This window comes from Bactrocera dorsalis, chromosome 6, assembly GCF_023373825.1.
Source record: "Bactrocera dorsalis isolate Fly_Bdor chromosome 6, ASM2337382v1, whole genome shotgun sequence".
In the NCBI taxonomy this organism is placed as follows: Eukaryota; Metazoa; Arthropoda; class Insecta; order Diptera; family Tephritidae; genus Bactrocera; species Bactrocera dorsalis.
In genome coordinates this window covers 38,050,668-38,064,784 of record NC_064308.1, presented here as the reverse complement: position 1 = coordinate 38,064,784, position 14,117 = coordinate 38,050,668, and the positions used below count along the sequence as shown (strand labels likewise).

The 14,117-nt window shown below is 36.8% G+C and overlaps 1 pseudogene; it reads left to right on the top strand.

Moving 5' to 3' along the window:
* Positions 1 to 388: 388 nt before the first annotated feature.
* LOC125779766 (uncharacterized) lies at positions 389 to 1,274 on the top strand (annotated as a pseudogene).
* The last annotated feature ends 12,843 nt before the right edge of the window (positions 1,275 to 14,117 follow it).

Here is a 14,117-nt window from a genome sequence, read left to right as displayed (position 1 = left end):
AAGAAGCTGCTGCATGCTCATTATCAGTTCATCCAAAATAAACATACATATTTTAAGAATTCTAAAAAGAAAATTTAAATTTTCAGTGAGAAATTGATTTCAAAATTAAACCTCAAGCACGATAAATTGTTATTTATACCGGCAATTATGTTTTCGCTTTTATTCGTAAATAATATTTTCATTTCATTATTATATACTTATTCTGTGCACTTGACAAATTAAAAAAATATTGAAAATTAATTCAAATATTTATCAAATAAGAAATGTTTTGGTATTTTGTAGCAATCTTGATAAAAGTAAAAGCTTTAGTTCGCAAAGCTTTTTCCCATACATATGGTGAACAAAATAATGTGATAAATTTCTATTCAAATTATTTTTATTCGTTAAAATGGACTCTTCTGCAACGTAAGTTTTCAAATATATCAATTAATTATTAACAAAAGTTATAATTTAACTTTTTTTGGATAGTAAACTAAAATACGATCGAGCTACTCACGAGCAGCTGGAGGCTTATGTTTCATTTTGCCAAGCAAACCCAGAAATGGGTACGGGGAAAAATTGCCCAAAAACGCATCAACAAACGAGGAAATTATGGCAACAGCTGGCAGATGAACTGAATTCTTGTAGAGGACCAATACAAAAATGGAAAGAGGTAACATTTTAGTTTATGTTGATACATATATTCATTTATTTATTATATCGTGTTAACTTGTAGACGCTAGGCGTTTGGAAAAGCCAACTGCGCTCTCGTACAAGGCGATTAAAAATGAGTCAAGGGCTCACAGGTGAGGTCCAAGCTCCAAGCCTATGACCAAATTTGAAGAAAAGGCTTTATCCGCATTCGCTTCGGCTGCTGTGGATGGTATAAAAGATGTCAAAAGCTTTGGTTTAACGCCAATAGATCCTTTGACTGTTGAATGCGCAAAATCACCCTCGGGTAGTCCTCTGCAATTATGCAGTCCCGTACCAACAACCGCAAATGCCGAAGAAACAACATTTATATCAGAACCATCGACACCATCTACATACCCATTGCTTAGTTTGAAAAACTAGGTAAGTTTTCACTATGATGTTATTACAAAATATATAAATTTTTTTTGCAATTTGTTATTACGTTTTTTTCTTTTAAGGATGCTTCAACATCGCTGTTATCACGAAGTGCACGCAATAAACTTATCAGCACTTTGAAAGCTGATATATCCAAAAAGAATGCTGCTGAAGAGGACATCGTGAAATGGTGCAGGCCATCCAAGGCCTAACTAATTCCATAACGGAATTTCTAAAATCCAATAATAATAATTTCTAAATTTTGATTAAAATAATAATAACTTATGTATACAGTACTTTTTAATCAATATATATTTATTGAATTTAAAAAGTATGGTTCTTTTGTTTTAGAATAAAAAACTGGAATTTCATTTCTTTTAATAAAACGGATAAATAACGGGTGATTTTTTTGAGGTTAGGATTTTCATGCATTAGTATTTGACAGATCACGTGGGATTTCAGACATGGTGTCAAAGAAAAAGATGCTCAGTATGCTTTGACATTTCATCATGAATAGACTTACTAACGAGCAACGCTTGCAAATCATTGAATTTTATTACCAAAATCAGTGTTCGGTTCTTTTCTTTTTTATCGACAAATTTTGTTCAGCGATGAGGCTCATTTCTGGTTGAATGGCTACGTAAATAAGCAAAATTGCCGCATTTGGGGTGAAGAGCAACCAGAAGCCGTTCAAGAACTGCCCATGCATCCCGAAAAATGCACTGTTTGGTGTGGTTTGTACGCTGGTGGAATCATTGGACCGTATTTTTTCAAAGATGCTGTTGGACGCAACGTTACGGTGAATGGCGATCGCTATCGTTCGATGCTAACAAACTTTTTGTTGCCAAAAATGGAAGAACTGAACTTGGTTGACATGTGGTTTCAACAAGATGGCGCTACATGCCACACAGCTCGCGATTCTATGGCCATTTTGAGGGAAAACTTCGGACAACAATTCATCTCAAGAAATGGACCCGTAAGTTGGCCACCAAGATCATGCGATTTAACGCCTTTAGACTATTTTTTGTGGGGCTACGTCAAGTCTAAAGTCTACAGAAATAAGCCAGCAACTATTCCAGCTTTGGAAGACAACATTTCCGAAGAAATTCGGGCTATTCCGGCCGAAATGCTCGAAAAAGTTGCCCAAAATTGGACTTTCCGAATGGACCACCTAAGACGCAGCCGCGGTCAACATTTAAATGAAATTATCTTCAAAAAGTAAATGTCATGAATCAATCTAACGTTTCAAATAAAGAACCGATGAGATTTTGCAAATTTTATGCGTTTTTTTTTTTTAAAAAGTTATCAAGCTCTTAAAAAATCACCCTTTATATGTATATAAGCAAATAATGCAAGTAAGTAGTATGCGAATTGTGAGAATACATACATATATGGATTGGATTCTGTACATATTTATATAACTAAAGAGTTGATATACTATATATCTTGATCTTGTTCTTTCATCTTCGCGCATGTATTGCGAAGAGTTATAATCATTAATTGGAGTATCAAAGTCTTCTGAAAGCCCATTATCTATTTCGTTCAACGTAATGCCTACTTTCGTCATTATATTGTATTATATTATGCCAGTGCTCCTGTGGTGCTTTTTATTCCAAATTTTGTAAAAAATCTGGAATATATTTCAAATAAATTAGCTTAAATTATTATAGTATATTATTATTTGTATTACAATAATACTTACCCCGTTTTTATAAAAGTTTCTTCCTCTGTTGAACTGGGAAACTTTATTTCTCCTTCCTTCACAATAAGTTTTGTTTCAGACCGCACACTTCTCGAAAGGGACGACTGACTCATGGGCAAGTTGACGTTGTTACCTACACATTTCTGGTATGAGCCGTGTCCAAAGAAGTTCAAAGCTGCTAAATCCCTTACTGTTAAAGGTAGCGACGTTTTCTGATTATCGTGTGTGGCCAGTTCATCATTTAGGCGACGGCAAATTTCATGGGTTAATCGAAAATTTTGCATAAAGATATTCTCGCTCAAAGGAAATGCATTGCTGTCGTGGCGTAAACTTTTTAAATGTCGCGCGCATTTTATATTACGGTCGCGTTCGAACGTTTTTAAAAAGTTGGTACCGAATTAACTCTAAAGAATTAAACCGGGTGGTTTGGATATTGAAATCAGACTATAATTTCACTTTATTAATTATTATCATTGGAGTTACTATTGCAATGAATTATTGCTTACAAAACATAAATACTTATTACATATGTTTTGAAAGTAAGTGTTTGCTTATACATATATCATATTTACTTAAATGCTGACTAAAGTAATAACCTCATAACTTAATAGTTTATACAGATTCTCGGAAATATTGGTAACAAATTGATTTTGTTTTGTATCATTTAAGTTGATTTTTGCAATAGCAAAGGAAATGGTATCATATTACAATGTTACTGATTTCCGGTTGTTCTAACGGGTGATTTTTTTGAGGTTAGGATTTTCATGCATTAGTATTTGACAGATCACGTGGGATTTCAGACATGGTGTCAAAGAGAAAGATGCTCAGTATGCTTTGACATTTCATCATGAATAGACTTACTAACGAGCAACGCTTGCAAATCATTGAATTTTATTACCAAAATCAGTGTTCGGTTCGAAAATTTTTTATCGACAAATTTTGTTCAGCGATGAGGCTCATTTCTGGTTGAATGGCTACGTAAATAAGCAAAATTGCCGCATTTGGGGTGAAGAGCAACCAGAAGCCGTTCAAGAACTGCCCATGCATCCCGAAAAATGCACTGTTTGGTGTGGTTTGTACGCTGGTGGAATCATTGGACCGTATTTTTTCAAAGATGCTGTTGGACGCAACGTTACGGTGAATGGCGATCGCTATCGTTCGATGCTAACAAACTTTTTGTTGCCAAAAATGGAAGAACTGAACTTGGTTGACATGTGGTTTCAACAAGATGGCGCTACATGCCACACAGCTCGCGATTCTATGGCCATTTTAAGGGAAAACTTCGGACAACAATTCATCTCAAGAAATGGACCCGTAAGTTGGCCACCAAGATCATGCGATTTAACGCCTTTAGACTATTTTTTGTGGGGCTACGTCAAGTCTAAAGTCTACAGAAATAAGCCAGCAACTATTCCAGCTTTGGAAGACAACATTTCCGAAGAAATTCGGGCTATTCCGGCCGAAATGCTCGAAAAAGTTGCCCAAAATTGGACTTTCCGAATGGACCACCTAAGACGCAGCCGCGGTCAACATTTAAATGAAATTATCTTCAAAAAGTAAATGTCATGAACCAATCTAACGTTTCAAATAAAGAACCGATGAGATTTTGCAAATTTTATGCGTTTTTTTTTAAAAAAAAGTTATCAAGCTCTTAAAAAATCACCCTTTATTTATTTCATTTAGAAATTCAGCAAATTTATCAGTTTGACTGTTTGTTGCTGGTTTATTTATATACTATATGTAACTACTCCGCTTTTAGATTAGAATTCTCCTGAAATCTTTTATTTAACTATATCTTATTTTGCGTTTTTTGATAAGGACTGTAGCTACTTAAAAAATTATAATAATGCTTAATATGCACATATGTGATACATTCGTATGTATTTTCAACTTAAAAATGTTTTCTATATATGATTTATGTTCTTCTACAATTTCGTCAAAAGTAATTTTTTTTTCGTGAAATTCTGACTGTCTTTATTTTTTACAGTTACAACGTTTTCTTTTATATCTTCAACAAAATTTGAAAAATAATAGTCATTAATTTTAATTGAACAATTTTTAAACCTTACTACATAGTTTCCACTTATTAACGGTAGTTCTTGACTACATGTATTATTAATTTTTAAAGTGTTTGCATTTCTAACAAGAATTGTGTTTATATTTAATTGTATTATTTCGAGTTCTTTACATTTCACAACATTACAATTATGATTTATTATCTTCAAATATCAAAGTATTATTTTTGTAGGTAAATATTTCCTCTATTTTTTCATCTACTTCCTTATTTTCTCTGTTAGGTATTGGGATAATTTTTCTTATTTGCACATCTTCAAAATTTTTTGGTATTTTTAATCCAAATACTAAAAATGTATTATTTACAATTACTGTTCCTAGTTGTAGATATTCACAATGATTAATTACAATTTAAATTAATTGCAATAACTTTGGATAATATATTGGGTTGTCAAAAAAGTTTTGCGGTATTTTTATTGAATCAATTTGTGTGGCAACCATACATCGAGCTTCTTAGTGACTCCAAGCTTCTTCAAATGGTTTATAACGGTTTGATGACTACTATGCCAGTCTCTTTCGACCAATTAAGCGATTTTATCGCAATTTTCGACGACAATCCTTCCGGAGCGTGGCGCATCTTCGCCCCCTCTACACCAGAACGAAAACGTTGAAACCATCGTTGTGCGGTGGAAATGGAAACTGTATCGGGTCCATAAACTGCACAAATTTTATTGGCGGCTTGAGATGCATTTTTGCCTTTATCGTAATAGTACTGTAAAATATGCCGTATTTTCTCTTTATTTTGCTCCATGTTTGCGACGCACGAACGACTTAAAAGAAACGTCAATCAATCAAACACGTGTTAGCGCGTGAAATAAGCTTTCCAAAAAGGTATAGCATGACTCGATGCGACGAATAAAACTAGAACTACGAGCTTTCAGCACCAACTACCGCAAGAATTTCTTGACAACCCAATTTATTATTCTTTATGTATGGTTGTATGTTTCCTGAATGCCTGATTGAAAGCTTTCCCTAACGTGACATAAAGAAATCTGTTTTACTGCTTCTACTTCTGTCTCAATATCTTGTGCTCTCATTGTACATTTTATAAATTCTAATTGACCATCATTAGAAAACATTTCGATTAATTTTTCCTGTACTATATTATACTCGTATTGACGTTCTGAAATGTGTGAAAATATTCCTATTTTACCTTTTGTGATATATTTCCTAAATATCTCACTCAAATTATCGAAATCATATTCCGAAATGAAAATAATTCTTTAACGTGTTTAATTTTTAACTCTTCAGTTTTGTTGTTTGTTAAAATAATTTGCGTCTTATATTTGTTAACAATTTCCTCTTAGATATAAAAATGGTCGTCTAATTCATCTTCTGTTGAATCCACTGTTGCTAAAGTTTCTCCATCTCCCTCTTCCATATTGTTTATAGAATAATTTGAACTATTGGAAATAATTTCATCCATATTTTCTGAAATAGTATCCTCATTTTCTTTTATCCTACCTAAAAAGTCTGCTACTCTATTTTCTTTGCCTTTTAAATATTAAATGTCAAATTGGTATTCTCCAAGTTTTAATAACCATCTTTGATGTCGAGCTGATATATCTTTTCCTTTGTATTTAGAATGTAAAACTTTTATCGGTTGGTGGTCAGTAAAAATTTTGAATTTGTTTCAATAAAGGTATGGCCTAAAATAGTTTATACTCCACATTATCACAAGAAATTCTTTATCTGTTGCGGAATAGTTTCTTTCGTGGTTATTCAAAGTTCTTGAGGCGTAACACATTGGGTGTCCCTCTTGTGATAATACTGCACCAATCGCATAATTGGATGCATCAGTTGTTAAAGTAAATTGTTTTTCGAAATCTGGATAACGTAATATTGAATGAGTACTTATTAGTATTTTTAATTTTTCAAATGCTTCACAATATTTTGGGTCTTTAAAATTAATTTTAACTCCTTTTTGAAATACTTGGTTATAGCTTGGGCTATTCTAGCGTAGTCTTTTACGAATTTACGATAGTAACCAGTGATTCCTAAAAAACTTTTAATTTGTCTCTCTGTTTGGGATTTGTAAATTTTCTATAACTTTAATTTTGTTAGGATTTGGCTTCATGCCTTCCTCCGTTAAAATGTGTCCTTAAAACTCTGTTACTTTCTTCAAAAAATTGCATTTATCAATTTGAATTTTAAGATTTTTACTTTCAAGAATTTTAAAAATTTCGCCTGTCGCCCTAATACATATGTTCATTCAATGATGTGCTAAATATTATATTAGAATGTCGTCTAAATACACTTCACATGTTTTATTTATATAGTCTCTAAGTATTTCATTCATTAGCCGCTGAAATGTGGCTGGTGCATTTTTCAGTCTAAAGGGCATTCTTATAAATTCATAAAGTCCATGTGGTGTTACAAAAGCTGTTTTTCACGATCTTCCTCTTTTACTGGAATTTTATGGTATCCTTTCGCTAAATCTAAAGTAGTAAAATATTGTGCTCTCTCTAATTTGTCTATAATAGAATCAATATTTGGAAGGAGGTATTTGTCATCTATTGTGACCTCATTCAATTTTCTATAGTCTATTACAATTCTGCATTTCTTTTCACCTGAATTATCTATTTTTTCGGCGCTACTATTAATGGGCTCGAATATCTTGAGTGATTTTTTTTGGATTATTCCCTGCTTTTCCATTTCCTTAATTTGTTTTCTATACAGTTTTGAATTAATCTGCTGCTGCGTTGCAGTTTTAATTTCATGTTGGATTTCCGTTGTGTTAGTCTTTAAATAATAATTTATTATATCTTTTGATAAATTTAATTATTTCTTCCTTATTTAAATGCTCTAGGCTTAATCTCTCTAATTTTAACTCTGCAGTTTCAAGATGACAAATTTGATTTAAGTCATTTAGTTTATTTAAAATCGAACTTTCTTTTCGGTTTAGAGTTATTTTCCTTTTTTCTATATCTATATACGTACAGCTGCTGGCGTATGCCGATGATATTGATATCATCGGTCTCAACACCCGCGCCGTTAGTTCTGCTTTCTCCAGACTGAACAAGGAAGCAACGCAAATGGGTCTGGCAGTGAACGAGGGCAAGACGAAATATCTCCTGTCATCAAACAAACCGTCGTCGCACTCGCGACTTGGCTCTCACGTCACTGTTGACAGTCATAACTTTGAAGTTGTAGATAATTTCGTCTATCTTGGAACCAGCGTAAACACCACCAACGATGTCAGCCTGGAAATCCAACGCAGGATTACTCTTACCAACAGGTGCTACTTCGGACTGGGTAGGCAATTGAAAAGTAAAGTCCTCTCTCGACGAACAAAAACCGTCCCGTCCTGCTATATGGTGCTTGGCTTGGACGATGACAACAACCGATGAGTCGACGTTGCGAGTTTTCGAGAGAAAAGTTCTGCGAAAGATTTATGGTCCTTTGCGCGTTGGCCACGGCGAATATCACATTCGATGGAACGATGAGCTGTACGAGATATACGACGACATTGACATAGTTCAGCGAATTAAAAGACAGCGGCTACGCTGGCTAGGTCATGTTTCCGGATAGATGAAAACACTCCAGCTCTGAAAGTATTCGACGCAGTACCCGCCGCGGGAAGCAGAGGAAGAGGAAGACCTCCACTCCGGTGGAAGGACCAAGTGGAGAAGGACCTGGCCTCGCTTGAAATATTCAATTGGCGCCACGTAGCGAAGAGAAGAAACGACTGGCGCGCTGTTGTTGACTCGGCTATAATCGCGTAAGCGGTGTCTACGCCAGTAAAGAAGAATATACGTATTGAGAAAAGTAAGTATTATAAAGGCATATTTTCGTCCTCTTAATGGTGTAACTTTCCATCTTGCTCTCGCGTTACTAGGTAAGTTAAATTCTTCTGGTGCTAAGTATGTACCTCATAATTTATTTTATCCTCATTTGTAATTGTACTAAATGTTAAAGGGTTTTTCAATTTAATTTTTGGAAAATCTTTAATCTCGCTATTGATCAGGCTTAAACTAGCTCCTGTATCAATTAGTTCGATATAATTCTTTTTATTGATTTTAATTTTTATTTTAGGTAATGCTTCCGAGGCTGGTTAAAAAAAAAACTATTATTAACTTCTTTTTCTCTTGCTATATCAGTTCGTGAAGATCCTACCTGGCCTTGCCTACTCGAGTATAAGCGATCTTGGCTATACTGAGAATTATATTGTTTAAATTGGCCTGATGTATTATGTTTAATATCATTTTCGTATATTTTATTATAAGAACTTTGATTTTCTCCATTTCTATAATTTGTATTATGTCTTTGTCTTCGATCAGGATACCTTTTACTATATTTTTCCGCTATCTTCTTTTATTTTAAATTTCATGTATTCCGTCCTAATATTACTATCTTCAAATCTTCTACTTGCCATTATTCTTATTATTTCATTAAGGTTTCCTTCTTTATAAATTTTGTCTAGTAGCACTCCTTGAGTCATAACATAAAGGAGGTTTACTCAAGTCAATGTAACTGTCACCCCTATAGTACACTGTCAGTTCGTCCGACTTATATTTAATATTCTGTATTTCTCTCATAAGTTCATTTACGAAACTTACCTTAAGATTCCAAATCTTCTTATACAGATGATGCGGCTCTACTTCGGGTCGATACCTCAATTTTAAGGTTTCCTTTATCAGCTGTTAGTTGTCTGCTTGAGGTATATTGATGACTTCATTTTTCGCCTCTCCCTGCCTTGCGTCACTTCCTTCTGTAGCTCTATGTCGCTCGTTGTGGATAGTAGGTACTCGATGCTGCTGAAGAACGAGTCTATTGTAATATCGCCTGTCCCAGTAAATACCATTAACTGTTTTTATGAGCGCATGCCTGCTGCTGTCGCCTCCTTCTGTCCGGTTTCTTAGTTCGAGGTAAGCTTGCTCTGCGAGCAAGCTCTTCTACTAAGTTGACTGCCGCCATCTGAGCCTGTTTGTTCTCCATTTGTCTCCTGTTATCGAAAGCACGGTGCCTTGACGATTTAATTGTTTTCTTTTATAGGTAAGGTTACCTCACTTTTTAAACTTAAACTTTTTGGTGAATTCACGCTCTTTCTGTTCGACGTGTTCACTGCAATAACTTCACAAAAAATTTGGGTTTTAATGTAATATTTGTTCTGGTGAATTAACGCCTTTTAATTTATTTTAGGTCGTTTTCACTTCTGAACTTTTGCTTTATTTTTTTTTGTTTCATAGTTAATGTTCACTGCACCCTCGGTGGTGTCGATTATTGTGTCTTTCCGGATTGTTTTATAGAGTTATTTATATTATAGAGTTGGCTACAGAATCGCAGAATTAGTTTTGGGATTTATAAAAAAATTTGATATAACGATTTCCGGAGGAAAAAAAATTTGGAGTTTTTTGAACACGGTTCGTTTCACTGAATCCTTAATACTTTTTAAGGATCCTACCGACTGCGCCAATTTTATATTACGGTCGCATTCGAACGTTTATAAAAAGTTGGTACCGAATTAACCCTAAAGAATTAAACTAAGTGATTTGCATAATAGAATCAGACTAAATTTTCAATTTATTAATGATAATCATTGGAGTTACTATTGCAATGAATTATTGCTTACAAATCACAAATACTTATTATACTTATTACATATGTTTTTGCTTATACATCTTATTTACTTAAATGCTGACTAAAGTAATAACCTCATAACTTTATAGTTTATACAGATTCTCGGAAATATTGGTAACAAAGTGATTTTGTTTTGTATCATTTAAGTTGATTTTTGCAATAGCAAAGGAAATGGTATCATATTACAATTTTACTGATTTCCGGTTGTTCTATTTATTTCATCAAGAAATCCAGCGAATTTATCAGTTTAACTGTTTGTTGCTGGGTTATTTATATATGTAACTCGCGCGATCTCTATTCTCACAATCTTCATCTTCGTTTAATAATAATAACAAAAGTAAAATATCTTCCATTTTCGCAACAAGATGCACAATCAGATATCAAGAGCATTTGACATCCTCTTCTTCTTCTTAATTGGCGTAGACACCGCTTACGCGATTATAGCCGAGTTAACAACCGCGCGCCAGTCGTTTCTTCTTTTCGCAACGTGGCGCCAATTGGATATTCCAAGCGAAGCCAGGTCCTTCTCCACTTGGTCATTCCAACGGAGTGGAGGTCTTCCTCTTCCTCTGCTTCCCGCGGCGGGTACTGCGTCGAATACTTTCAGAGCTGGAGTGTTTTCTTCCATCCGGACAAAATGACCTAGCCAGCGTAGCCGCTGTCTTTTAATTTTCTGAACTATGTCAATGTCGTCGTATATCTCGTACAGCTCTTCGTTCCATCGAATGCGATATTCGCCGTGGCCAACGCGCAAAGGACCATAAATATTTCGCAGAACTTTTCTCTCGAAAACTCGAAACGTCGGCTCATCCGTTGTTGACATCGTCCAAGCCTCTGCACCACATAGCAGGACGGGAATTATGAGTGACTTATAGAGTTTGGCTTTTGTTCGTCGAGAGAGGACTTTACTTTTCAATTGCCTACCCAGTCCGAAGTAGCACCTGTTGGTAAGAGTTATCCTGCGTTGGATTTCTAGGCTGACATTGTTGGTGGAGTTTACGCTGGTTCCAAGATAGACGAAATTATCTACAACTTCAAAGTTATGACTGTCAACAGTGACGTGAGTGCCAAGTCGCAAGTGCGACGACTGTTTGTTTGATGACAGGAGATATTTCGTCTTGCCCTCGTTCACTGCCAGACCATTTTGTTTTGCTTCCTTGTTCAGTCTGGAGAAAGCAGAACTAACGGCGCGGGTGTTGAGACCGATGATATCAACATCATCAGCATACGCCAGCAGTTGTACACTCTTATAGAAGATGGTACCTTCTCTGTTGTGTTCTGCAGCTCGAACTATTTTCTCCAGAAGCAGGTTGAAAAAGCCGCACGATAGGGAATCGCCTTGGCTGAAACCTCGTTTGGTATCGAACGGCTCGGAGAGGTCCTTCCCGATTCTGACGGAGCTTTTCGTGTTGCTCAACGTCAGCTTACACAGCCGTATTAGTTTTGCGGGGATACCAAATTCAGACATCGCGGCATAAAGGCAGCTCCTTTTCGTGCTGTCGAAAGCAGCTTTGAAATCGACGAAGAGGTGGTGTGTGTCGATTCTCCGTTCACGGGTCTTTTCTAAGATTTGGCGCATGGTGAATATCTGGTTGGTTCTTAATTTGCCAGGTCTAAAGCCACACTGATAAGGTCTAATCAGTTTATTGACGGTGGGCTTTAATCTTTCACACAATACGCTCGATAGAACCTTATATCCGATATTAAGAAGGCTAATCCCACGGTAGTTGCCGCAGATTATGGGGTCTCCTTTTTTATGGATTGGGCAGAGCACACTTAGATTCCAATCATTGGGCATGCTTTCGTCCGACCATATTTTAAAAAGAAGCTGATGCATGCTCCTTATTAGCTCTTCGCCGCCGTGTTTGAATAGCTCGGCCGGCAATCCATCGGCCCCTGCCGCTTTGTTGTTTTTCAGGCGGGCAATCGCTATTCGAACTTTTTCATGGTAGGGCAATGGAACGTCTGCTCCATCGTCATCGATTGGGGAATCCGGTTCGCCTTCTCCTGGTGTTATGCGTTCACTGCCATTCAGCAGACTGGAGAAGTGTTCCCTCCATAATCTAAGTATGCTCTGGGCATCGGTGGCTAGATCACCTTGGGGGGTTCTACAGGAGTATGCTCCGGTCTTGAAACTTTCGTAAGCCGCCGCATTTTTTCATAGAATTTTCGAGCGTTACCCCTGTCGGCCAGTTTATCAAGTTTTTCGTACTCACGCATTTCGGCCTCTTTCTTCTTCTGTCTGCAAATGCGTCTCGCTTCCCTCTTCAACTCTCGGTATCTATCTCATCCCGCACGTGTTGTGGTCGATCGTAACGTTGTGAGGTAGGCAACCTGTTTTCTCTCCGCTGTGACACGGCACTCCTCATCGTACCAGCTGTTCTTTTGCACTTTCCGAAAACCGATGGTTTCGGATGCAGCTGTACGTAAGGAGTTTGAAATGCCGTCCCACAGTTCCCTTATACCGAGTTGTTGACGAGTGCTCTCAGAGAGCAGGAGTGCAAGCCGAGTAGAGAATCGTTCGGCTGTCTGTTGTGATTGCAGCTTCTCGACGTCGAACCTTCCTTGTGTTTGTTGGCGTGCGTTTTTTGCTGCACAGAGGTGGGTGCGAATCTTAGCTGCAACAAGATAGTGGTCCGAGTCGATGTTAGGACCTCGGAGCGCACGCACATCTAAAACGCTGGAGACGTGTCTTCCGTCTATCATAACATGATCCATCTGGTTGGTAGTTTTTCGATCTGGAGGCAGCCAGCTTGATGAATCTTCTTATGCTGGAATCTAGTACTACAGATAACCATATTTCGGGCCCCGGCGAAGTCGATCAGCCTCAACCCATTTGGGGATGTTTCCTCGTAGAGGCTGAATTTACCGACCGTAGTGCCAAAGATACATTCTTTGCTCATCCTGGCGTTGAAGTCGCCAAGCAGGATTTTGACATCGTGGCGGGGGCATCTCACATAAGTGCGCTTCAAGCACTCATAAAAGGCATCTTTGGTCACATCGTCCTTCTCTTCCGTCGGGGCGTGGGTACAAATCAGCGATATGTTGAAGAACCTCGCTTTGATGCAGATTGTGGCTAGACGTTCATTCACCGCAGTGAATGATAGTACTTGGCGACGGAGTCTCTCTCCCACCACAAATCCCACACCAAACTTGCGCTCCTTTATATGGCCACTGTAGTAAATTTCACAAGAACCTACTCGTCTCTGTCCTTGTCCCGTCCATCGCATTTCCTGGACGGCGGTGATGTCAGCCTTTGTTTTCACGAGGACATCAACCAGGTGGGCAGTGGCACCTTTCCAATTAAGGGACCGGACATTCCAGGTGCATGCCCTCAATGCGTATACATCTTAGCAACTTATAAAGAAAAGATCTTTTTATTTCAGATACAGAAGACGAAATGCTTGATGAATTTCAAATTTTGACAAATTAGAAATATGTTGAATTTGTCAAGTGCATAGAATAGGGGTGTAAGTCTTTTCTGTTTTTTTTTTTTTACTTTCGTTTAAACATTTAATCTATCTTGGTTGTAGCTGTGTGATATTACAAAGCAATATTTTTTACCTAGTTCCTTAAAATGTAAGATACATTAGAATTAATAGGTACTCAACTTGGTATTGCATTTGAATTTTCTCGACTAACTGCCCAGCGTATGATCCGAAATAAAAAAATGTTTGTTATGTGAAAATAAACAGGTTTGGTGAGTGATTTTGCA